Here is a 27,252-nt window from a genome sequence, read left to right as displayed (position 1 = left end):
GTTAACCAGTCTAAAGCCCGTGTAGATTGGTGTTCGCTCTCAGCTTTTCCCATCGATGTGAAAATGAAACAGGAGGAGGCGAGGATTGCCTTGAACAGCAGAGCTGCTCACTGACTCTGTTTCTATTGCTGCAGGAGTTGTTCTGTTCCTCTAAAGATTCCCCACACCATTAAAACGCCTGTCTTAACACACAGTCATTAAATGGGCGGTTTTATTATATTTTGGAGAGATTCCATCAAATAGATTTCAATAAATCTGCAAGAAGACGAGGTTAGGACTGGAACTGATAAGATGTTGATCACAGAGTTAACATCAAAGACAGGCTCCGTGTCCAATGAGGCAGGAAACTGCGAAAAAGGAGGATGGGAATGAAGTAAGGCGGGATGAATGTGAGAAAGGAGGAAGGAGCTCTCGATTCCATCTTCTTTCCATTAGAGCTGTGTGAAACATTACTTTGAGAAAGTGGGAGAATTTTAACAAACAGGGAGAGAAAATATTGTCTAAGTTGGGGAGTAACATCTCCAGGCCACGTATCTTCCAACTGGATTAACAGTCCTGAGACTTTAACGACTCACCAACCTCGATCTAACATTATCCAAAAGGAGGCATCCAAAAATCCCTTTTATTTCAGTATTTCTGTTTCCAAACCGTATAAACAATCTTTAATAAAGTCCCTTTACCACACGTCCTGCCCGTGCTCCCAGATTGAGAATGTGGAAAATGTGGAGCAGGCTTCTGGAAGCAAACGGTTTTACATATTGACCTCACAGCTTCGGCACTTCTGGGACTGAACTCCTGCTTTAAAGAATATAATTGCCGTTTTCTTACGATATACTGAACACAGGCTGATTTTCTGGCGGTTATTAGTTGAAGACTTGTGGAATGTCTCCAGGCCGAGGAAAGTGATTCTATTAAAATGTTAGAGCACGTCTGGGATTTGAATCCGGCACCTCTGGCATTTTAATTGATGTGAATTCCCAAAACGTGAATCACACTCCGATAGCAAAGAGCTGCTAACCTTGCACAGCGTGTTTAATCTCGGCTATGATAATTTCGCACATTAAGGCAGATATTTTAGATCAGAGACAGCGTTAAATCTCATATATTGCTCAAATGCATCAATGTGTGAATATGACATTAAATGTGTTTCAATACAGTGAGGGGATTTAAAGCAGATTCGGGGCCAGTGGATTCCAAGGTGATGTTAACTGTGTCTCTCTTGCCTCCCTCTCCCCTGCTGCCGGTTTTTAAACCTTGTTTTAAATCTGCTGCTCTGCTGGGCCAGTGCATTCCACAGTCTCACAACCCTTTCTACAAATACCCTTTCACTGCTTGACTTCTCTGTTTATTAGTTATGAATCACCTTGAGGTGGAATGGTGGCGTTTGTGACATCAGATTAAAAGGCAGCCTATCGGAAACACGTTGGGGTCACAGTTTCTTTTGCACAGAATTGAAACTGAATCTTTCAAGATGGAATATTGTATTTGCTGCATCACAATAAACAATATCTTGTTATAACTGTTGGCTTAATAGTTCCCCAGTGTCTGAGGAAGAATTGTCTGATGCCCTCATTTATTTCATATAAGGCACAAACATAGGATAATCATTCAGAATCACCTCACAGATTGACACTGAGATAAATTAACCGGGAGATACAGACAGCAATGGGACACATGGCGGAATGGACAAGAGAGCTGGAGAAATAAGAAACGGCCTGAGTGTCCAGAAGACAGTGACTGGTAGCTGATAGACATCAGTAAGTAGAGGCGAGAAATTGCATTAGCATTTGGCCCCGTGGCTTAGCTGGTTAAAGCGTCTGTCTAGTAAACAGAAAATCCTGGGTTCGATTCCCAGCGCGGCCTTTCTTGATGAATCTCTAGGGGTGAGGTTCTTTTAATGTGAAAAGGCTCAAATTCTTTTAAATGTAACTGTGGCTGCACTAGTTCCCATTCTGCATGAAGGTCCAAGTCGTTGCGAGGCCTGGGTCGAATTTCACCGCTTCTGAATTTCTGATGGTGCTGATTTTGGATTCTTCACCAAAAATCCATGTTCCTTATGCAGTGCAGTGCGTTACTTTGTTGCGGTCAGAGCAGCGTTCCAGTTGTTGATGTGTGGCGCCATGCTCGTATAGTGATTAATGCTCTGCGTTTTGGCCGCAGCAACTTCGGTTCGAATTCAAAACATAACGCAGATTTTTCTTCTTTCCACAATTAATAGCCCTCTTTTACTTTCCCCCTTCAATTTCATTGTAATTTTCCTGCGGTATTACCTTAATCCAACATTCACTTTCAGCCACTTAAACCGCTAAGTGTGCTCTGCTACCACCGCTCTTCCTGGGCCACATGTCCCATACGCCCCAATCTGAGTTGGTGCTTTGAAACCAGTCGATACATTTAGACCTGTGGGACCTCTCAATAGGCAAGCTCTGCGAAAGCAGGGCCGACCTTTGGAACCAAAGCAGCCCGATTGTACAAGAAAATTCCTAGGCAAATGAAGCTTTAAACTTTACAAACAAATCGTTTTATTAACATAATATTTCAAGTTTTACAGAGAGAGACTTGTACAACCTCAGTGGTGCAACTCAAAACTCAGAATGGTCAATTCTTCTGCTTCGGGAGAGGGAGAGATGAATTATGTATAGGTTTCCTCCTTGTTGTTTTCCTGGTCAGTCTTCCAGATCTCCACTCCGTTTGTCTGTCTCCAGGCCTGTCTCCTGGAATGTGTTGTGCTTTTCACTTTAGAATGGCTGCTGTTTTACCATTGCTGCTGACAGAAGCAAGCCTTCCAGTGACTCTCCATTCTCTCTCTCCCATGGTTACACAGACTGATGCTCCCGGTCAGCACTGAGTGTATGTGAAGGTTCCTCAGTGACTATCGAGGCCTCCTTACCTGGAGCTTCCAGACAGTCTGCGGAACACTTTTGGAATTCGGTCAGCAAACCTTCTTGAAGTAAGTGATCCAGGTCTCTCGGCAATCCTTTAGTTTCCGTAAAACCGGCACTGAAAATTCCAAAATCCTCCCAGAGGGAGCAGATTGAAGAAAATAAATTATTAGAAGTAATTAATTACAATAATGAGAGAACCCGCTGCGAGCAGGGCTCGAACCTTGTCGGGAAAACGCCATTGGATTTCAAGGCCAACGCCTTAACCACTCGGCCATTGCAGCCGCGACAAAGTCTGCTCCAAGATATTAAATTCTCAAATCGCTGACCCTGTTTATTATTGGCGATGACGGTTTTGTGATATTTAATTTGCTGCAAATTCAGCAAGTCCAGAAGAATCGCAGCGATCATTACAATAAAAGAAAACTTCCGATATTTAACGGTATGTAAGATGTTGAGAACAGTATGGAATATTCTGCAGGGTAATGAAAATAAATAGCAGAAACATTGTGTTATGCTCCCACATGACACAGATCAGCCACAGCCTCTGCTCGCTGGCTGCAGAAACCTTGCCTCCAGATTACAAACTGATTCTAGGTCGGAGATAAATATTCAGGGTAGAGCCTCAACACAGTGGGTGGGATCAAATAATAAAGCAGATATTTTAGACCAGAGACAGCGGTAAATGTCCTATATTGCTCACATGCATCAGTGTGAATCTGACATTCACAGAATCAATCACAGAAACCCCACAATGCAGATGGAGGCCATTTCGGCCCATTGAGCCTGCACCGACACATATCCCACCCGATCCCCGTAACCCCTACATATCCCACCCTATCCCCGTAACCCCACGTATTTAATCCCCCTAGCACTAAGGGTCAATTTATCATAGCTAATCAACCTAACCCACACATCTTTGGGACTAGTGGGAGGAAACCGGAGCACTAGCAGGAAACCCACGCAAACATGGGGAAAATGTGCAAACTCCACACAGACAGTCACCCGAGGACCAGAATCGAACTCGGGTCCCTGGCGCTGTGAGGCAACAGTGCTAACCACTATGCCACCGTGCTGGGTTTAAATACAGTGAGGCGATTTAAAGTAGATTCGGGGCCAATAGTTTCCAAGTTGATCTTTCCTGTGTCTCTCATGCCTCTCTCCCCCCTTCCTTCCACAGGCTGCCGGTTTTTTAACCTTGTTTTAAATCTGCTGCTTGCTGGGCCAGTGCATTCCACAGTCTCACAACCCTTTCTACAAATACCGTTTCACTGCTTGGCCTCTCTGTGTATTAGTTATGAATCACCTTGCGGTGAAATGGTGGCGTCTGTGACGTCAAATTAAAAAGTGGCCTATTGGAAACACGTTGGGATTGCAATTTATTTTGCACAGAATTGAACCTATATAATGAAAGATGGAATATTCTAATTGCAGCATCACAATAATCTAAATCTTGTTATCAATGTTGGCTCATTCGTTCCCCAGTGTCAGAGGAAGAATTGTCTGACCCCTCATTTATTTCATGTAAAACATAAACACAGATATTCATTTAGAATCAACTCAGAGATTGAAACTGAGATAAACACAGTGAGATACAGACAGCATCGGGACGCTTGGCGGAATAGACAGGAGAGATGGCTCGATACAAAACGGCCTCAGCCTCCAACAGGCTGTGACATGTAGCTGATTGATACCAGTGAGAGGCGACGGCATAATTCAGGCGCGATTTGCCTCTGTGGCTTAGCTGGTTAAAGCGCCTGTTCAGTAAACAGGCGATCCTGGGTTTGACTCCCAGCGGGGCCTTTTGTCCTAATGAATCTCCAGGGGTGAGTTTACTCTGTTGTGAAAGGGCTACAACCCTTTTAAATGTAACTGCGGCTCCACAAGTTCCCATTATGGTTTATGGCTCCATTCGCTGCGGGTCGTGGGTCTAATTCCACCGCTGTCAAAATTTCTGGTGGTGCTGATATTGACATCTTCCCCAAAAATCAAACTTTTCTAAGCAGTGCCATGCGTGATTTTGCTGTGGTAAGGGCAGTGTTGGAGTTGCTGATGTATGACGCTGGGATCATATACTGGTCAGTACTCTGCACTGTGGCCACAGCAACTTTGGTTCGAATCAGAATCACGCTATAGTTTGCTTTATATCATGTTTTTTGCGGCACCTGCTGATAGAACAAAGCGAAAAATCAATCTTCACTACATCAAACAGTATTCTTTTATTTATGGTGAAATCCTATTTACTCCTTCAAACCCCGCGCTCTCACATGCCTGAGCTTGATGCTCCATAATTCAAACCCGCCCCTTCTCCCAGCTTTATCTTCTGACCACAATCTAGAGCCGTCCTTTACTTTCCTCCTTCCGTTTCTTTGTCACATTCCTGTGGCATTACCTTAATCTAACATTCACTTTCACCCACTTACACCATTACGTTTGCTCTGCTACCACCGCTGTTCCTGGGGCACATGTCCCATTCGCAGCAATCTGAATTGATGCTTTGAAACCAGTCGATACATTTAGACCTGCGGGACCGCTCGACAGACAAGTATTTCGAAAGCACGGCCGGCCTTTGGAAGCAAAATAACAGGATTGCACGAGAAATGTTCTTGGCCTAATGGATAAGGCGTCTGACGTTGTTGCTAATCGTAGTCAGGATTGCTGTCAGTCACGGATCATTCTATGTCTGTCTAAAACGGGTTTGCTCACATTCTTGCTTTGGTGTTTCAAAGCTACGAGAAGTCCCGTGTTCAAATCCCGGACGAACCCCGCTAGATTTTAGTCAAATCTCAGCTTCTTACAGTCGATCGACATTGCAGAAAACATAAATACTTTCCATTAAAAACATGAGATTTCGTGTAATTTTGCCCATATATTTCGAAATCACAGAGCTTCACTGAAGCAACTGAAAACCCAACAACTGAGAAAAGTTAAAGTCTCCCAGGTGTATTCTGCTCGGTGTCTCATTGGACGTCCTGCATCCGTGTTCTATTCTGGCTAATGCAGGAACTTTACATTTTGCTTTCTGCACCCATGAGCTCGCCTGAATTGGGATAAACTTACATTCAGTGTCAATCTTCTGAAACACCCACTTCCCTGAATATTAGTCAGTTCTGCTTCCTCTATCGCTGAAAGGGTGTGAGAAGCTGGCTTGTGAATTGGTCCTATGGGTGTCGAATTCAAACCGTACAGGGTTCTGTACTGGCCGGGAATCAAACCGGTGTGACCAGCCTGCCTGGTCTGATTAAAAGGGGTGCACACCTCTTCTTTCGATCAGGCACATTACTGCCTTCCAGATGTAACGGAATACCCTTTGCTTGCAGCAGCTGATTCTACATTTTCAGCATTGTCGATCTGGGTGCACGGCAGGACAAACGGTAAAGGGGACTTTCTTGAGGAGTATTTCTGATTGGATGCAAAAAGCAGGAAATGGAATGGCTGAGTTGATGTAGACGGGAGACGAGAGGTTAAGACGATAGAATGTTAATCCATTGTGCTTATTTATTGTGTTGAATGTTTGATGCTGATAAACCTTCCCAGCATTTGACTGAATCTTACTTAAAATTAGCTTTAATTCTAATCTTGGCCAAACCAGTGGTCTCGGCCACTTCATTGTTCATATCTTGTTAAAATTAACACGGACCATTGGAATTCTCCATCTTCTCGAATGAAGGTGAAACAGAGATCACGAATCAGAGAGAGATCTTTCTTCCTTCTTCCTTCCGTTCGTTCGGCTGGAGTGAAATGACGGAGACAAAATAAAGATGACATCCAAACCGAAACAATGTGCACGAAAGTCCTCTTCACTGCAATCCTGCCCGTTACACCCGGATCCACAACGTTGAAAATGTACAGTCAGCTTCTGTGAACAAAAGCAATTTAGATATTTCCGTTACATGAGGTCAGTGATTGTTAGAAATGGTCAGGTGTAAAACAGGTCCGATCCAGGATGCAACCCAGTGTGCAAGCTGATCGCAGAAGACTGGAAACTACAATTGTCTGATAGCATTATAATACACCACAAAGTTAAACAGCTTATCCATTATGTGATCCGGTTATTAATGAATGATTTCTAATTTCCACTGAATTAACTGAATCTTTTTTTTATTTTTAACTTTGCAGCCAGCATTTCTTCAGACAACAACAAAACCAACACAATTTTATGGCAGCAGTGGGATTCGAACCATCGCCCCTGAAAAGACTAGAGCCTAAATCCAGCACTTTAGATGGCTCGGCCACATCACCACACCAACTCTGCCCCAGTTCTGATACTGTTGACTGATAATTGAATGCCGGCTCTCCTGTTGATTTTGCATTGAGGCAAGGGCTTTGCATTGCGTTCATGGAGGCAGGTGGTTGAGAGGTTAAAGCATAGGGTCGCTAATTGTTTATATTCTACACGCGTTGTTTCGAATTCTACCATTATTGCATTTATGATTGATCTTTTTCCCCTTTTTCAACACATCCAAGACTCAGGTATCTGAGTCCATTGCTTGCCCAATCCGCAGTGGGAAGTATTGTTTTGCTGCCTCACTCTATTTGCTCAAATCAACAAAGTCCTCATTTCGGCCCCAACTGCTCCTTGCACGGAGGTGTTGAAATTGTAAGATATGAGTTACGTGATGTATCAATCAAAGTGGATAGTGATGCCCTGGTAAAACGGAAATTTCTCTTCAGATGCTGCCTGAGCTGCTGAATATTTCCAGCATTTTCTTCTTTTAATTTTCTGCTTTCACTATTGCAGTTTACCCAACAACACAAAACTTGCCTCAAGGGCGCAGCTTCAGGCATAACGTTCCTGTGCTCTTCCCACACACAAGATCGCGCTTAACTTTCCCACACACGCTGTAAAGTCAGTCGGTTCCGCCCACATTGTCCTGCGCCACGACATTCCAGATACACTTTGCTCCTGGTATCAGGGAGTCTAAGAGTTTCTCAGTGGGGATTGTGAGGGCAATGGGATCTCAGAGGCTCTGAAAGAATTGAAGGGTTTCTGAGATAGTATCACGTGGGTATGAGGGCTCTAAGTGTATACCAGAGAGAGTAACGGAATCTCAGAAGGTATAGCAGAGGATAAGGGAACTCAGGAGGTACCAGAGAGGTTATGAGCGCTCGGGAGTTATGAGAGAGTGTAAGGGGCGCTCTGGAATGTATCGAAGAGAGTAAGGGACGCTGAGGAGCTATCACCAAGAGTAACCAATGGTCTGGAGAGATCAGAGTGGGAAATGAACACTCAAGTTTTATCAGAAAGATTGAGGAAGGCTTAGGTGGTAGCAGCGAGTCTGGTGGAACAGGAGGTGCTATCTTCTGAACATCACATTTTCTAAATATCAACATGGTGAATGAAAGCAAAGTTGAATCCGAATGTGACAGCTGGTCTGCCGTGTCCTAAGTGGCAACAATGAGAAGGTAGAATGGGGTCGGACTGGACATTTTCCGCGCTTAGAAATACATTTATAACTGACACAGATCGCCCACCCAATACATTAAATAATACAGACACATCTAAGTATATTAGTAACTAACAGAGACGCAAAATCATTTATATTCAACACATTAGCAACTAGCAAATACATGTGTATCTAACATGAACATACACAAATATATTTACAAGGATCACAGGTAATTGATTGCTAAAAAATGACTTTAGTTGAGTGTCTTTAAAGCCATGATGTAAATATGGCAGTTTACATTAACCTTCTTCCAAAGCCACTGGTGATTGCTGTGGAATGATTTGGGTCCTATCTGATAATTTATGACGTGGAACTGCAAGGTTGAAGCACATTGGATTGATTCCACTGGCCCTGTTCTGCTGACTCCCAACACAATACATATTACAACCAATCAAACAATCCTGCCTTGAATGGAAGTGGGCTTCGTTTTCTGGAAGGAATATATCAACTGGGCCGAAAAATGACTTCCAGCAGATCCAGATAAAATCGTACAGTATAGGTAAAGGACAAAATCTCTGAAGTGGGATTCGAACACACACGATCTAAACGCAGCACCCTAGACCGCTCGGCCATCCGGACTTCCTCCCGAATGGAAAAGTCAATGTCCCTCCACTTACACACTGAGGTGGACAAAATGCGACCTGTTGCTGGAAGGCCGAGTGACCGGGAGACAAGCTCCCCGGATTTCAATGTCAGTGTGCTCTGTGTATGAGGAGGCTTCGGCGGGCTGTGTGGCATGTTGCTTCACCGGCTGTATTGCGCTGCCTTCGCTGCAGTGGGTCCCCCAGTGATGGGTTTTAGGATACTTGCTTTTCTTGTTATATATAAATGACCTGGACTTGGGTATAGGGAGTCAAATTTCAAAGTTTGCAGGTGTGTTGGCAACGTAGTAAATAGTGGGAATGCAGCAGTTCGTGTTCACCTAGGTAGGTATTGGACGAATGACTACTAAATAATCGACTTCAACTTCAGAACAATCAGTAAGTTATTTAATGCAGGAAACCGATGTTATACAGCAGACAATGGAGTTGAATGCAGGAGAGCCAACAGATACGTCTTTACCCAGCGGGGACGCCACGAGGACTGAGTCTGCAGTCCTGTGGATTGCGTGATGACGTCATCACGCTTGGCTGTGTTTTCCCGTGCTTCGGGCGTCACGTGACCGCGTCGTGAAGTCAGCTCGTTCGCCCACGCTTGGGGCGGTCACGTGACACACGCCGATAAGTCGGCGCGTTACCCGGCACTGAGGCTGGCCGTTGCAGCCGAAGTCGCGGGAGCGAGAAGCACCCGGCACTGCAGCTGGCCGATGCGGCCGAAGTCGTGGGCGCAGTCGGCCGAGCTGTGCCAGCTGCCGTCACGGGAGGCCGAGTCGGGTCGGCGGCCGCCGCGCGTGCGTCACGTGATGCGTGACGTGAGCGCGTTAGGACGCGTCCTTAAAGTGGCAACGGCCCAAACAGGTAAGTTAAAGGGGCAACGGCCCAAACAGGTAAGTTATGCACATACAAAGGTAAGTTAAAGGGAATTATGTATATACATAGTGAGGGACACCCTGTGGAATGGTATTGGATGAATGAATACTAAATAATCGAGATCGACTTCAGGAGAACAATCAATAAGTTATTCAATGCAGGAAACAGATGTTATACAGCAGACAATGGAGTTGGATGCAGGAGAGCCAGTAGGCATGTCTTAACCCAGCGGGGATGCCACGAATACTGAATCCGCAGTCCTGTGGAGAGTGTGATGATGTCATCATGCTCGGCCGCGTCTCCCGCGCTTGTGTGGTCACGTGACCGCGTCGTGACGTCAGCGCATTTGCCCACGCTTGAGCGGTCACGTGACCTGCGTCGTTGCATCGGCGCATAACTGTGGCTGGCCGTTGAGGCCGAAGACGCGAGAGCGAGAGGCACCCGGCGCTGCTGCTGGCCGATGCAGCCGAAGTTGCGAGTGCGAGAGCGTCCACCCGGCACCCGGCACTGTGGCTGGCCGATGCCGCCGATGTCGCGGGCGCGGTAGGCCGAGCTGTGCTGGCGGCCATCACGGGAGGCTGAGCCGGGCCGGTGGCCACCGCCCGTGCGTCACGTGATGCGTGACGTGACGTCAGCTCCTTAGGACGTGTCCTTAAAGGGGCAATGGCCCAAACAGGTATGTTAAAGGGGCAATGGCCCAAACAGGTAAGTTATGTACATACAAAGTTAAGTTAAAGGGAATTATGTATATACATAGTAAGGGACAGCCGGTGGAACCGCCAATGCGCCCCCCCAGAATTCACATTAATGAAAGTCGAAAGATGAGATGGACTGACGAGCTAGTGGTCTCGGCGGGCATGCTGTCTCGACTTGGCAGGCCAGATTTGAAGATGCAGGTCATAAGCTGATCCTTACGCACATCATCGCAAATAAAATGTATCCATCAGGTGAAGGACGATGGAGGCATGTGAAACAGCAGGCCTTATCAGAGTGATGAGCAGGTTGGGTGGACGTGGGCGATGTCTCCGTTGATGTTGAAACAAGTCCTTGTTCTGACAAACTCTGCAGGAACGCCAAACGATTGATCCAGAAGGACTTGACAGGCAAGGTCGGTGAACTCGCTGACAGGTGAGCATATCCTTCGGGAGGCTGGAACGCACAGAATGGTGCGTGCCATAGTGCTATGACGATAACACAACGGAGGGTGAAAAGTTGCTGCGTTGATCAGTGATCGTTGAAAACAGCAACTTTCCCATGGCAGATTGTGGCCGCGGGATGCCCGTTGGACTGTCCTCGATGTTTGCAGCGTCAGTAGATGTTTGCGTTTGTTAAGGAGAAAACTGGAGAAAGGGCGGCAACGGTCCGGGTTGTTGTGAATTTCGGTAGCGGTAAACTGCCTGGAGGATGGCAACGCTTTTTGTTGTTGTTGACTTAGTGGAAAAACTTCCGAGAGGGCGGCACGCTTCTCTGCCTCACTGAAAAGTGTGGTAGTTAACACAACCAGCAGGCTGACGGGCTGGTGTATCGTCGGCCGGAACGAGTCTTCGTGGTTGGGGTCACCAATGTAGCAGTTCGTGTTCACCTAGGTAGGTATTGAATGAATGACTACTAAATAATCGAGTTGGACTTCAGGAGAACAATCAATAAGTTATTTAATGCAGGAAACAGATGTTATACAGCAAACAATGGAGTTGGATGCAGGAGAGCCGGTAGGTACGTCTTAACCCAGCGGGGACACCACAAGGACTAAGTCCACAGTCCTGTGGATTGTGTGATGACGTCATCACGCTCGGCTGTGTTTTCCCACGCTTCGTGCGTCACGTGACCGCATCGTGACGTCAGCGCTTTCGCCCGCGCTTGGGGCGGTCACATGATCCGCGCCGATATTTCGGCGCATTTATCCTGCACTGAGGCTGGCCGTTGTGGCTGAAGTCCGAGCGCGAGAGGCACCCGGCACTGTTACCGGCTGTTGTGACCGTCGAGGGAGTGGACGGCCGAAGTAGGCCAGCGGCCGACGGGTTTAGGTGTGTCACGTGATGCGTGAAGTAACGTCAGTGCATTATGTCGCATCCTTAAAGTGGCAACGGCCCAAACAGGTAAGTTAAAGGGGTAACGGCCCAAAGAGGTAAGTTATATACATACATAAGTATGTTAAAGCGAATTATGTATAATATATGTAAGGGACACCCGGTGGAACCGCCACAAGAATGTTATTGGCAGATTTCAGGAGGACATAGACAGACCGGCGAAATGTTCATGGCAGATGAAATTTGACGAATAAATTTTGGTAGGAAGTATCAGGAGAGTGAAAATAAACCACGTGTTACGTTTAAAGTGGGTGCAGGAACAGAGCGACCTGGGGGTGTACGGTCACAAGTAATTAGGGGTGGTAGAACAAGTTGAGAAGGCTGTAAGGAGGGCATCGCGGTCCTTGACTTTATAAATCGGGGAATAGAGCAAAAAAGCAAGGAATTTATGTTCAAACTTCATAAAACACTAATTAGGCCCAAGCTGGAGTATTGTGGCCAATTCTGGGCTCCACAGTGAGGAATGATGTCAAGCCCTCAGAGAGTGTGCAGTGGAGATTTACTAGAATTGTACCAGTGATCAAAGACTTCAGTTACGTGCAGAGACTAGAGAAGCTGGGTTGTTCTCGTTAGAGCAGAGAAGCTTAAGGGGAGATTTGAGGGAAGTCATTAAAAACTTGAAGGACTTGGGGAGAGTTAAGAAGAACAATCTGTTTCCAGTGACCAGAGGGCGGGTTACCTGAATTCACAGATTTATGGTATTTGGAACTGAAACAGAAGTGACAGGAGGAAACATTAATACAGTGAATTTTTATGATCTGTAATGCACTGCCTGAAGGGGTAGTGGAAGCAGGTTCAATACTAACATTTGAAAGGTAATTGGATAAACTCTTGGGAATAAAAAAATATGCTGGACTATGGGGAACCCGCAGGGGAGTGGGATTAATTGGTACACTCTTTCAAAGGCTGGATGGGCCGAATGCCCTCTACTGTGCTGTAATATTCTTCCATTCTATGATTCCATGATATCGATCTCAATGCCGTCGCCTATAGGGGAGAGATGCAAAGCTCTGCACAACTCTGCTTCAGCGGCATCTTATTCCCCAGAGGTGGGCTGTAATGTGCTGTCTGAGGCCACATTTGCTGCTATTTCCATCAGCGGGTTATTGAAGAGAGCTGCTTTTCGCGGCCTCACTCATTCTGGGCTCTGGAAAACAGCAGCAAAATGATAGATTTGCTGCCGTGTCTCAAATTCAGCTTAAAACAGTTGTTATTAACCGAGGCAGCCCTTCAGGATCTTATAATGATCTCTCACAAATCAACTGAAACCAGTCAGAATGTGAATATCATTTTGCTTTTCCAAAATAAAAGATGTGAGTTTCTTTGTGGAAACATGGAGAGAGTCTGGTCTGGCTCACTGCGGAAACATCCATGTCACAGCGAACCAGCTCTCCTGCAACCAGTGCAGCCTCCCATCCGGCATTTCGGGGCCTAGTCTGCTAAGATGAATTCTGATTTCCGTGAAGCCAGTCTCAGGCTTTTATATATTTTTGATGTGCGTGCTATCCGACCGCAGGGTAAATGTTGGGAATATCAACCGGGCCCAGCTGGCAATGTTTGCAGCACATTTGTGTTCATTCGTTGTCAACTGAAACTGTGAGACAATAAGGTAAAGATTACTCGATCGTTATTGGAACCATCAATTATTTGAGCTGGCAGCTGATCTTGTCAACCGGTTGTGCCACAGAGACCCAACCCTTTCCAAACTGAAACACCGAGCTACAACCTCAGGTTACAGCGACCAATATGGATCGATGATGTATTACAAATTACTTTCAGTCTGATTTAGATAAGTGGAGCATTGGAGACTGCACTTTATACATTCTGAATTCCAATGTCCTCTCAGCTCAGCCCGCAGATCTATTCCCGGTCCCAGATCTCTTTCACATTTCGATGACGCCCATCCTATAACCAAGTTTGCTGATGGCATTAAGTTAGGCGGCAAATTAAGTAGTGTAGGTGGGAGCAGAAAGTTCCAAAGGAACATTGATAGATTAAGTGAATGGGCACAACTGTGGCCGATGGAGTTCAACGTGGAGAACTGTGAGGTCATCCACTTTAGACCTGAGTAATACAAATCAGAGTATATTCAAAAAGGTGATGAGTTAGGAACTCTGGAGGAGCAGAAAGTATGAAAACTCCACGTAGAGTAATTACTTCCAACTACTGGACAGGTAAAACATAAAATGAAAGGTTCATGGAATTGTAGCCTTCATCTCAATTTGGCGGTAATACAGAGTGATGGAAGTTCTGCTGGACGTCTACAGGAAAGATAGGGAAATGGTACAGGGGGAGTAGTAGTCTTAGTGATTAAGCATGAAATCACTACAATGCTAAGAGAGGATATAATGAGAGATAAGTAGGCTATGGAGACTTTATGGGTAGAATTAAGAGCTAGGAAAAGATTTAAGACTGTCGTGGAAGTTGGGTAGAGGCCCCCTGGTCGCAGCTGTGAAATGTTAGATTTTATAAATGCAGAAATTAGACAAGCGTGTAGGAAAAGCAGAGTGGTTTTAATGGAGGATTTAAATTTTCCTATAGATAGCGATAAGCAGACTAGCACCTGTCAGATATTTAATTAATTTATTGAGTGCGTCCGGAATAGTTTTCTACAACAATATGCCTTAGAAAAAACAGGCGGGCAGGCCATATTTGATTTAGTAATGAGTAATGAGTCAGATTTATTCAACAGACTAAAGGTGCATCAACATTTATTTAATAGTGATCATAACATGATCGAGTTCAACGTAGTGTTTGAAAGGAAGAAACGCGAAACAACTACTAAGATTCTAGATTTAGGTGAGGCCGACTTCAACGGGATGAAGGAGAGACTGTCCACATTAAACTGGGCAAATCTGTTAATAGGTTAAATGACAGCAGATCAGTGTTCAAAATAAATTTAACATGGTACAGAATCAGTTTATACCCCTGAGGGGCAAGAACTCTACTGGACAATAAAACAGGCATGGACGACTAAAGAGGTAAGAGACAGACAGCAGTAAAATAAAATAAAAAGCATACAAAAAAGCTAAACATAGCACAGATCCTGACGAATGGGAAAGATACAAAGCACAGATAGCAAGAGCAGATAGTAATAGCTACAAAGAGGGAGTATGAACAGAAAGAGACTGGTGAAATGGGCAGAGACATGGCAGATGAAAGTTAACGCAGAGAAGTGCAAAGGGATATATTTTGGTCGGAAGAATGAGGAGAGGCAATGTAAACTAAATGGTACTAATTTAATGGGGCCGATTATTTCCTTTTATCGGCTCCCTCTGGAGATCACTGGCCCCTAAATTGCTCACAATGCTCTCCACTGCAATTTATTAAACAGCTCTAAATGGTTCAATTATAAAAAAGGTGCAGGAACAGGGAGACATTGGGTGTGTGCACACAAACCTTTGAAGGTGGCAGGACAAGGCGAGAAGGATGTTAGAAATGATTAGGGTTCCTTTCTTTTATTAATAGATGAATAGAGCATAAAAGCAAGGAAATTATGCTAAACATTTATAAAGCATTGGTGAGGCCTCAGCTGGAGTATTGCGTTCAATTCTGGGCAGCACACTTTAGGAAAGAACTCAAGGCCTTGTAGAGAGTCCAGAATAGAGTTACTGGAATGGTACCAGGGATGGGGGACCTCATTTATGCGAAGAGACTGGAGAAGCTGGGATTTTTCTCCTTAGAGCAGTGAATGTCAAGAAGATTGTTGATAGATATGTTCAAAATTAAGAATGGTTTTGATAGAGATAAAAAAGGAGAAACCTTAAAAATGTCAAATTAAATATGATAAAACCCTCCCAGGCACAGTTGGGGGTGATATTTGGTTTATGAGACGGACGCCTTACCACTTGGCCACCGTGCAGTACTCAGAGCTTGAGTTGAGGTTGAGGGAAAACAGAACAGATACTTGTATACAGCAATAAAATGAGATAGTGGAGCCGGCAAATAACCGCCTCATTTAGATGAATCCTTTAATAAAACCTTTCAGAGAATCAGAGAATCATACATCACAGAAGGAGGCCATTTGCCCCGTCGTGCTCTTGAAAGAGCAATCCAATTATTCCCAGTTCGTTCCCCATACCCCTGCACAATTTTCCAATTCAAGTATTTATCCAATTCCCTTTTGAAAGTTACTATTGAAGCTGCATCCACCATCACTTCAGGCAGAGCATTACAGATTATAATAACTCGTAATGTAAAAAAGAAAAACTCCTCATCTCCCCTCTGGTTCTTTTGCCAATTACATTTCGACTGTTGTCCTCTGGGTGTTGCCAGGACTGGAGAATTTTGGCTCTGAGGAAAGATTGGATAGGCTGGAGTTGTTTTCTTTGGAACAGAGGAGGCGGAGGTGAGACTTAATTCAGGTGTATGAAATATTGTGGGGCCGAGCTAGAGTGGATAGGAAGCACCCATTTCAGTTAGCAGAGAGGTTTATAACAAGGAGGAATAGATTTAAAGTAATTGGTAGAAGAATTAGAGGGAAGTTGGGGAGAACTTTTTTCACCCAAAGGGTGGTGGGGGTCTGTAACTCTCTACCTGAAATGGTGGTAGAGCAGGAACCCACGTCATATTTGAAAAGTACTTGGATATTCACTTGATGTGCCGTAAACTGCAAGGCTACGGACCAATAGCTGGAAAGTGGGATTAGGCTGGGTCGGTCTTTCAGCCAGAGCCTATCACCCTCCTTCTGGGCTGTAAATTTCTAAGGTTCTTTGAGTCTAAGAGGTACTGAGTTCTCCTAGGTGTCCTGGGCATAGCTGTGTCCGACAGCCAACATCACAGTGGGATCTTGCTGTGCAGAAATCGGCTGCCGTGTTTTCCCATATTATAAGCAGTGACTATGCTTCAAAAAGTACTTCATTTTCTGTAAAGCAATTTTTAAAAAATCAACATTGATGGGATGTGGGTGTCGCTGGCAATATCAGAATTTATTGCACATCCCTAATTGCCCTTGAAAAGGTGGTGATGAGCGCCTTTTCGAAACACTGCAGTCCGTGAGGTGAAGGTACCGACGTTGCTTTTAGGGATGGAGATCCCGGATTTTGACCCAGAGACAATGAAGGAACGATGATATATTTCCAAGTCAGGATGGTGCATTCCTTGGAGGGGAACTTGTAGGTGGTGGTGTTCCCATGCACTAACTGCTCTTGTCCTTCTATGAGGTACAGGTCGCGGTTTTGGGAGGTGCTGTGGAAGAAGCTTCAGCACTTGTGTAGCGCGATTGTTACTTTCCACATATCAGCCCAAGCCTGAATGTTGTGCAGGTCTTGCTGCATGCAGGCCAGGATTGATTCATTATCTGATGAGAAGAGAATGGAACTGAACATTGTGCAATCATCACTGAACATCCCCAGGTCAGACCTTATGATAGAAGGAAGGTCATTGATGAAGCAGGTGAAGATTAACTCCTGCAGTGATGTCCCGGTGCTGACGTGATTCGCCTCCAACATCCACAAGCATCTTCCTTTATGCTAGGTATGTCTCCAAAAGTCGGCTTTCCCCTGTGTCCACCCACAAGTTCCATTGACTTCAATTTTACTCGGGCTCATTGGTGCAACACTTGGTCTAATGCTGTTTTGCTGCTAAGAGCAATCACTCTCACCTCGCCTTTAGAATTCAGCTCCTTTGTCCATGTTAGAATCAAGGCTGTAATGTGGTCTGGAACCTAGTGGTCCTGTCGGGACTCAAACTGAGCATTGGTGAGCAACTGGGACGTCCGACGGTCGTGAAAGGTGCTATAGGAGTGCAAGTTGTCTTTTTTACTGTTTAAAAACTACTAACATATGCATGATGTTTATTTGTAGGAACAGATGATCATCGAGCTGAAACCTTAACTCTGCCTTCCTCTCCCCACAGATCCTGCCAGGGTGTCCCAGCATGGCCCGTTTATAAATGTTGATATTAAATAAATGGTTCCATCTGCAGTGGGGAAAGAGTAAAAGTGATATCGCTGGCAGTTTCACTGAATGGTGTAATAAAGAAAATAATCTAATAAGTCTTTGCAGTAGTAAGCTTTTTCTAAATTGCTGAACTGGCAGTTGAGATAACCTAAGCGGTAGAGTTAGAACTGCAGACTGTGTCACTTACAGACAATTGCAAATAGTCAGATGTGGAAACCATAAGAGGCCTAGAGGATGTAAGTTCTGTTCTAGCAGGAAAGTAAAACAATGAGTTGGAATTAAAGAGGCCTAGAGAGGCAGGAAAGGAGGACAATGAGTCAGAAGTACAATGTTGATGAGTCCCTATCTCGCATAAGCAAAGATCATAGGTGCAACAACAGCGTGGGGGATAACGGACATAAAGGTTTACGATAATAAAAGTGGTACTTTAATGTTATGCAGCATAGGCAACCAATCAGTGAAGATGCATATGGCCAAGGTCCAATCAGGTGGCAGGAATGAATTCTGAGCGAGCAGGACATATGTGTTTTAATGTATAAAAATGTAGTGTTTGCTGTACCAATTTGGTGAAGTCTGGCTAAGACAGAGCAGATTGTCTCCCCACCAGTGTAATAAAGAAGAGTTGATTATCGATCCGAAAACCTTGTGTCAAGTGTTTGTTTAAAATGCTCCACATCAATTGGCATCACGAACAGGATCCTCACGGACGGGAAGCATGGGCGAGTGAAGCTGAGCCAAAAACGTGAGTACTTTAAAAAGCCACATACAGTTAGGGCAAGGTAACACCGTCTCATGTCCACCGCCCCCTTTTGAATCAAAGAACTAAAACATGTGAATCGATAAGTCAAGCGGTCTTGGGGTGCAGGTGAAATGCGCGGAAGTGCAGGTGTGGTATGTGTTGCAAGTAGTGCGTTAACTTTGGAGAAAAAGTCTAAAGCATAACTCTGACAACTCGAGTTACAAGCAATGCAGAAAGTTTAAGCATACCTCTGACAACTCCAGTTGAAAGTAGTGCTCAGCATACATCTGACAACAAATTACCCGAACAAAATTGTTGCCAGTATGGACTCACTCTGTGAGAGTAAATAAGGGAGATACCTCTGAGAACTGCGGTTGCAAGTAACATCTCACTCTGCGAGAGTAAAGCAAAGATGGTAACTCTGACAACTGTGGTTGCAAGTACTGTCTCACTCTGCGAGAGTAAAGTACGGGACGTACTGCTGACAACAATTAACCATGGAAAGTGAATAACTCGAATGGGGACGGGTGGGGTCTCTGACACGCTATTTAGCGGACAAAAATAAAAGATTAATTGACAAAATTGTTAATAAGGATTGGCAACCGAATGACCCACCGGCGAAACAAAGAGAATGGTAAGCTAAAGAAACAAAATTAAATGAAGAAAAGGCCATCATTTTAGTGGCTCACGCATATTATGAGTTGAGTAGCCGTGCTCGAATTTGGACCAAAAACGGGCGCGAAAATTGTACCGAAGTACCAGTAATGGCAACAGATCCTGCAGCGCCATCAGAGGTGAAAAGAGTATTCAAGGACAGGATAGACTGGGAGGTGCTAAGCCAAAAAGGGGCTGAACATGACCTCGACTGTAATGATGGGGATATCCCGCCCCCATATGACGACATAAAAACGGCACCTATTAAGGTGGAATTTATTCCGGGCACCCCGGCGGTGCCTATACTGGTAGGGGCATCCCCAGGCACCATTACCATCCCAGCAGTACCAGTTCAGATAAAAAACACTTACGTACCTTTCTCCCCAGGAGATAAATTAAAGTTGCTTCAAATACTGCCGGAACTAAAGCCCCGACAGAGTAATGCCATACTCTGACAGAAACTAAGAGAAATGAGAATAGGTCAGAACTTCCAAAACCGCGATGCTGATGGAGTAGTGAGGGCAAAAATGAGTGAAGATCTGTGGGGTCAATTAACTCAACAATATAGGGACGGAACATGGTATCAAAATGTAGCCCCTACAAAGCAGCAACGAGATATGGATTATACAGCATTTAGGACCGCTGTTACGCACGTTTTAGGATTTGTACAAGTAAAGTAGGGACAAGTCATTGGAATTAGTCAGGGGAAAGGGGAGTCCGCCCATGACTATGGAGAACGGAAGTGGACTAGTTTTGTAGCCCACTCAGGTATAATAGCACCACAACAAGACAATTTGGCATGTTGTTAAATGTACAAGGAAGGGCTGTGTGGTGCCCATCAGGCCACACTGAAAACTGGATTGGTCACCATGCAGACCTTTGATGAACTGATCAGATGGGCGACCGAGGTAGACAACCAGCAGAAAGTTAAAGTGGCTGCCTTGGAGGAACATATAGCTGCAGTATAGGAGATGGCAGAGCTAAGCGATCTCACAACCATCGGATCAAATCAAAGCTCTGCAGCCCTGCCACATCCAGTCGCGAGTGGTGGTGGACAATTAAACAGTTAACAGGAGGAGGAGGCTCCAAACATATCCCCATCCTCAATGATGGTGGAGCCCAGCACGTGAGTGCAAAAGACAAGGCTGAAGCATTTGCAACTATCTTCAGCCAGAAGTGCCGAGTGGATGATTCATCTCGGCCTCCTCCTGAGGTCCCCAGCATCACAGATGCCAGTCTTCAGCCCATTCAATTCACTCCACGTGATGTCAAGAAACGGCTGAAGACAGTGGATACTGCAAAGGCTATGGGCCCTGACAACATTCCGGCAATAGTACTAAAGACTTGTGCTCCAGAACAAGCTGCGCCCCTAGCCAAGCTCTTCCAGTACAGCTACAACACTGGCATCTACCCGGCAATGTGGAAAATTGCCCAAGTATGTCCTGTCTACAAAAAGCAGGACAAATCCGACCCAGCCAATTACCGTCCCATCAGTCTACTCTCAATCATCAGCAAAGTGATGGAAGGTGTCCTTGACAGTGCCATGAAGCGGCACTTACTCAGCAATAACCTGCTAACTGATGCCCAGTTTGGGTTCCGCCAGGGCCACTCAGCTCCTGACCTCATTACAGCCTTGGTCCAAACATGGACAAAAGAGCTGAACTCAAGAGGTGATGTGAGAGTGACTGCCCTTGACATCAAGGCAGCATTTAATCGAGTGTGGCATCAAGGAGCCCTAGCAAAACGGAAGTCAATGGGAATCAAGGGGAAAACTCCCCATTGGTTAGAATCATACTTAGCACAAAGGAAGTTGGCTGTGGTTCTTGGAGGTCATTCATCTCAATCACATGACATCACTGCAGGAGTTCCTCAGGGCAGTGTCCTAGGCCCAACCATCTTCAGCTGTTTCATCAATGACCCTCCCTCCATCATAAGGTCAGAAGTGGTGATGTTCGCTGATGATTGCACACTGTTCAGCACCATTCGAGACTCGTCAGATACTGACACAATCCGTGTCCATATGCAGCAAGACCTGGACAACATTCAGACTTGGGCTGGCAAGTAACATTCGCACCACACAACTGCCACGCAATGACCATCTCCAACAAGCGAGACTCTAACCATCTCCCCTTGACATTCAATGGCATTACCATCGCTGAATCCCCCACTATCAACGTTCTAGGGGTTACCATTGATCAGAAACTGAACTGGACCAGCCATGTAAATACTGTGGCTACAAGAGCAGGCCAGAGGCTGGGAATTCTGCGGCGAGTGTCTCACCTCCTGACTCCCCAAAGCCTTTCCACCATCTATAAGGCACAAGTCGGGAGTGTGATGGAATACTCTCCACTTGCCTGGATGAGTGCAGCTCCAACAACACTCAAGAAGCTCGACACCATTCAAGATAAGGCAGCCCGCTTGATTGGCACTCCATCCACCACCTTCAACATTCACTTCCTCCACCACCAGCGCACTGTGGCTGCAGTGTGTACCATCTACAAGATGCACTGCAGCAACTCGCCAAAGCTCCTTCAACAGCACCTTCCAAACCCGCGACCTCTACCACTTAGAAGGACAAGGGCAGCAGACGCATCGGAACATCACCACCTACAAGTTCCCCACCAAGCCACACACCATCCGGACTTGGACCTGTATCGCCGGTCCTTCACTGCCGCTGGGCCAAAATCCTGGAACTCCCTTCCGAACAGCATTGTGGGAGTACCTACACCATATGGACTGTACCAGTTCAAGAATGCGGCTCACCACCATCTTCTCAAGGGCAATTAGGGATAAGCACTAAAGGCAGGCCAACCAGCTAGCGACGCGCACATCCCATCAATGAATAATAAAAAAAAATGTCAGTTTTAAATGCAATAGGCTTTGGCACAAGAGTTATGAGTGGTCAGTTGTTAATGACTTCTTTTTGCGAGCAGTTTCCTTGAATCTGCTCACAATTCTCCCCTTAAAAAGAGGCGCAGTATCATCAGCGGCCGCGTGGCCTAATGGATAAGGCGTCTGACGTCAGTTGTGAGTTTTACAGTTATCAGAAGATTCCAGGTTTGAGTCTTGCCGCGGTCGTTTAATTAAGTGGGCGACACTTTATCTGTTCTGAATCTGGCTTCAAACCGAACATCTTTGACAGTCCCTCAACTGAAGCAACGGAAGGACTTTTGCTTACATTAAGCTGATTGTTCATTTTCAACATTATAGATCTGTGTGCACGGGCAGGATAAGCGGTGAAGTGGACTTTCTTTCAGGGTATTTCTGCTTAGATGCAAAAGGCAGGAAATGGATTGGCTGAGAGCAGTGTATGTTTGAGACGAGGTGGCCGAGAGGTTAAGGCGATGGACTGTTAATCCATTGTGCTCTGTACGCGAGGGTTTGGATCCCATCCTCGTCGTTTTTACGTTTGATGCTGGTACACTTTCCGAGCATTTAACTGAATATTGCCTAAAATAAGCTTTGAAATGCAATTTCGTCAGAACCGCCCTGGTGCTCCTGGACTGTGCACCATGCATTACTCATATCTTGTTAAAATTAAAAGAGACCACTGCAATTCTTCAACTTCTTGAATGAAGGTGGAGCAGAGATCGCGATTCGGAGATTGTCGAACTCCTCCTTTCTTCTGCTGAGATTGTCACCGAATGAAAGAGTAGCGGGACCAGAGCCAAATGATTAGGGAGCAGAAATTATATTTCTCCTTTAGGAGGCAATGTAATTTCAAAAATATTTATCAACCTTAATGACGAGATTTTCTGTTTTAGTGTCTTTGGTTGAGAGATACATAATGGGTGAGAAATCCTCGTTCTTTTCGGCATTCTCTCATGGGATCAGAGGGCCCGATTTAACGTCTTACTAGAAAGACGGAGGCACCAACAGTGCAGCACTGGAGTGTCAGCCTGGATTATGTGCTCAAGTCTCTGGAGCGGTGCTTGACTTTGCTGCCGCTGAGCCACGGCTGACACCAACACTCAGTTCATTTGGCTGGAGAGAAATGACGGAGATAAAGGGAAAAATTAAAATGGAAAAATCTTCCATTTGTTGTCCAACAGAAAATCGGGCATCGTAATCGGCCGCCTAATATAGAATCAGTCCGTTTGATATTGCCATCGATTTCATAAGCATTGAAAATCAGGCCTGTCTAGAATGGAATGGGTCGTGGTCAGTTGTTCATCACTCTGGGAAATTATAATGGAGTAAACCTTCAATTTGTCGTCCAACAGAAGAGCAGGCATTGTAATCGGCCGCCTATTATAGAAACAGTCCGATTTATGTTGCCATCGATTTCATAAGCATTGAAAATCAGGCCTGTCTTTAATGGAATGGGTCGTGGTCATAGTCATAGAGTCATAGAGTAATACAGCACGGATAGAGGCCCTTCGGCCCATCGTGTCCATGCCGGCCATCAAGCCCTGTCTAATCTAATCCCATATTCCAGCATTTGGCCCGTAGCCTTGTATGCTATGGCATTTCAAATGCTCATCCAAATGCTTCTTAAATGTTGTGAGGGTTTCTGCCTCCACAACCCTTTCAGGCAGTGAGTTCCAGACTCCAACCACCCTCTGGGTGAAAAAGTTCTTTCTCAAATCCCCTCTAAACCTCCCGCCCTTTACCTTGAATCTATGCCCCCTAGTTATTGACCCCTCTACTAAGGGGAAAAGCTCCTCAGCATCCATCCTATCTATGCCCCTCACAATTTTGTACACCTCAATCATGTCCCCCCTCAGCCTCCTCTGCTCCAAGGAAAACAAACCCAATCTGCCCAGTCTCTCTTCATAGCTGAAGCGCTCCAGCCCTGGTAACATCCTGGTGAACCTCCTCTGCACCCTCTCTAACGCGATCACATCTTTCCTGTAGTGTGGCGACCAGAACTGCACACAGTATTCCAGCTGTGGCCTAACCAGTGTTTTATACAGCTCCATCATAACCTCCTTGCTCTTATATTCTATGCCTCGGCTAATGAAGGCAAGTATCCCATATGCCTTTTTTACCACCTTATCCACCTGTTCCGCCGCCTTCAGGGATCTGTGTACCTGCACACCCAGATCCCTCTGACCCTCCGTCTTGCCTAGGGTCTTTCCCTTCATTGTGTATTCCCTTGCCTTGTTAGACCCCCCAAAGTGCATCACCTCGCACTTTTCCGGGTTAAATTCCATTTGCCACTGTTCCGCCCATCTGACCAACCCATCTATATCGTTCTGCAGACTGAGGCTACCCTCCTCGCTATTTACCACCCTACCAATTTTAGTATCATCCGCGAATTTACTGATCATACCCTTTACATTCATATCCAAGTCATTAATGTAGACCACAAACAGCAAGGGACCCAGCACCGATCCCTGTGGTACCCCACTGGCCACAGGTTTCCAGTCACAAAAACAACCTTCGACCATCACCCTCTGCCTTCTGCCACTAAGCCAGTTTTGTATCCAATGTGCCAAGGCACCCTGGATTCCATGGGCTCTTACCTTCTTGACCAGTCTCCTGTGCGGGACTTTATCGAAGGCCTTACTGAAATCCATGTATACCACATCCACTGCGTTACCCTCATCCACACACCTAGTCACCCCCTCAAAAAATTCAATCAAATTAGTCAGACATGATCTTCCCTTGACAAAGCCATGTTGACTATCCCTGATTAATCCTTGCCTCTCCAAGTGGAGACAAATTTTGTCCCTCAGGATTTTTTCCAGTAATTTTCCTACCACTGATGTTAGGCTCACTGGCCTGTAGTTCCCCGGTTTTTCCCTACTACCCTTCTTGAATAATGGTACTACATTAGCGGTTCTCCAGTCCTCTGGCACATCCCCTGTGGCCAGAGAGGTCCTGAATATATGTGTTAGAGCCCCCGCAATCTCCTCCTTTGCCTCACACAGCAGCCTGGGGTACATTTCATCCGGGCCTGGGGATTTATCCATTTTTAGGCCAGCTAAAACCGCCAATACCTCCTCCCTCTCGATGTTAATATGTTCGAGCATATCACAGTCCCCCCGCCCTATTTCTATGTCTACATCGTCCTTCTCCATAGTGAAAACAGATGCAAAAAATTCATTTAGAACCCCTCCTACATCTTCCGGCTCCACACACAGATTGCCACTTTTGTCCCTAATGGGCCCTATTTTTTCCCTAGTTATCCTTTTACCCTTAATATACTTATAAAACATCTTCGGATTTTCCTTTATTTTGCTCGCCAGTGTTATTTCATGGCCCCTCCTTGATCTCCTAATTTCTTTTTTAAGTATCCCCCTGCACTTTTTGTACTCCTCTAGGGCTTCCTCCGTCTTTAGCCTTTTGTATCTACCAAAAGCCCTCCTTTTTTTCCAAATCCATTCCCGTATATCCCCTGACATCCACGGTTCCCTGTGGTTTTTGGAACCACTCTTGACATTTATGGGAACATGTTGCCCTTGTATGATCTCAATCTCCCTTCTGAAAGCCTCCCATTGCTCCGATGCGGATTTTCCTACAAGTAGCTGATCCCAGTCCATTTTGGCCAGATCCTGCCTTATCCTATTAAAATCGGCCTTCCCCCAATTTAGAACCTTTATTTCCGGCCCATCCCTGTCCTTTTCCATGACCACCTTAAATCTTACCATATTATGGTCACTATCACCAAAGTGCTCACCTACTAGCACTTTTTCCACTTGGCCGGCCACATTCCCTAGAATTAGGTCCAGTACCGCCCCCTCTCTTGTAGGACTTTCTACATGCTGGCTCAAAAAGCTCTCCTGGATGCACTTTAAGAATTCTACACCCTCTGAGCCTTTCACACTTTGACTATCCCAGTTAATATTGGGGAAGTTGAAATCCCCCATTATTATTACCCTATAATTTGCACATTTCTCTAAGATTTGCCTACATATCTGTTCCTCTATTTCCCCCTGACTGTTTGGAGGCCTATAGTACACTCCCAGCAAAGTGCTTGCCCCTTTTTTGTTTTTAAGCTCCACCCATATGGCCTCATTAGAGGACCCTGCTAATATATCATCCCTCCTTACTGCAGTAATTGACTCCTTAATTAATATTGCGACACCCCCTCCTCTTATACCTCCCCCTCTGTCTCGCCTGAAGATTCCGTACCCCGGAATATTGTTCCGTTGTTAATCACTCTGGGTCTGTTTAAACCGGGAGTGCTCACAGTCCCGGATCATTCTGTGTCTGTTTAAAATGGCAGAGCTCACATGACCGGATCATTCCGTTTTTGTCAAAGCAGAGCGATTTCAGCTTTCATGACTGAGGTGTTGAGTTTAACTAAATGTGACGGGGCTCGTCCGGGATTTGAACCCGGGACCTCTCGCATATGTAAGCCAGAGCAATTCCCGAAGCGATAATCATACCCCTAGACCAACGAGCCGCCGATGTTATGTTTCAAGTTGCATTGCGATTCCCTGCGCTGGTGCAAACCCAGCTCGCAGAAGTCCTGTTCATTCAGTTAAATATGTTTATCTTTTCCTCAATCCGCTTCATTTTGCGAGCATTTTACTTGAATCTGCTCACAATTCTCCCCATAAAAAGAGATACAGCCGCATCAGTGGCCGCGTGGCCTAATGGATAAGGCGTCTGACTTCGGTTGCGAGGTTTTTCAGTTATCAGACGATTGCAGGTTCGAGTCCTGCCGCGGTCGTTCAATTAACTGGGCGACACTTTTTCTGTTCTGAATCTGGCTTCAAACCGACCATTTTTGACAGTACCTCAACTGAAGCAGCGGAAGGCCTTTTGCTTACATTAAGCTGATTGTACATTTTCAACATTGTAGATCTGTGTGCATGGGCAGGATAAGCGGTGAAGTGGACTTTCTTTCAGGGTATTTCTGCTTAGATGCAAAAACCAGGATATGGAATGGCTGAGAGCAGTGCATGGTTGAGACGAGGTGGCCGAGAGGTTGAGGCGATGGACTGTTCATCGAGAATGCGGATCCCATCCTCGTCGTTATTACGTTTGATCCTGGTACCCTTTCCGAGCTTTTCACTGAAACTTGCCTAAAATAAACTTTCAAATGCAATTTCGTCAGAATCGCCCTGGTGCTCCTGGTCTGTGCCCCATGCATGACTCATATCTTGTTAAAATTAAA

The 27,252-nt window shown here is 45.5% G+C and overlaps 3 non-coding genes across 3 annotated transcripts; 2 read left to right on the top strand and 1 right to left on the bottom strand.

Moving 5' to 3' along the window:
* Positions 1-1,789: 1,789 nt before the first annotated feature.
* trnat-agu (transfer RNA threonine (anticodon AGU)) lies at positions 1,790-1,863 on the top strand. Its single transcript has one exon. It is a non-coding gene; the product is annotated as a tRNA-Thr (tRNA).
* A 24,581-nt stretch (positions 1,864-26,444) lies between these two features.
* Positions 26,445-26,535, bottom strand: trnap-cgg (transfer RNA proline (anticodon CGG)). The gene is given in 2 exon segments: positions 26,445-26,480; positions 26,500-26,535. It is a non-coding gene; the product is annotated as a tRNA-Pro (tRNA).
* A 179-nt stretch (positions 26,536-26,714) lies between these two features.
* On the top strand, positions 26,715-26,805 carry trnar-ucg (transfer RNA arginine (anticodon UCG)). The gene is given in 2 exon segments: positions 26,715-26,751; positions 26,770-26,805. It is a non-coding gene; the product is annotated as a tRNA-Arg (tRNA).
* The last annotated feature ends 447 nt before the right edge of the window (positions 26,806-27,252 follow it).

The sequence above is a fragment of the Somniosus microcephalus genome, unplaced genomic scaffold, assembly GCF_052327205.1.
Source record: "Somniosus microcephalus isolate GS21.2 unplaced genomic scaffold, FLI_Smic_1.0 unresolved_chr1, whole genome shotgun sequence".
NCBI classification, from domain to species: Eukaryota; Metazoa; Chordata; class Chondrichthyes; order Squaliformes; family Somniosidae; genus Somniosus; species Somniosus microcephalus.
This window is presented reverse-complemented; position numbering and strand designations above follow the sequence as displayed.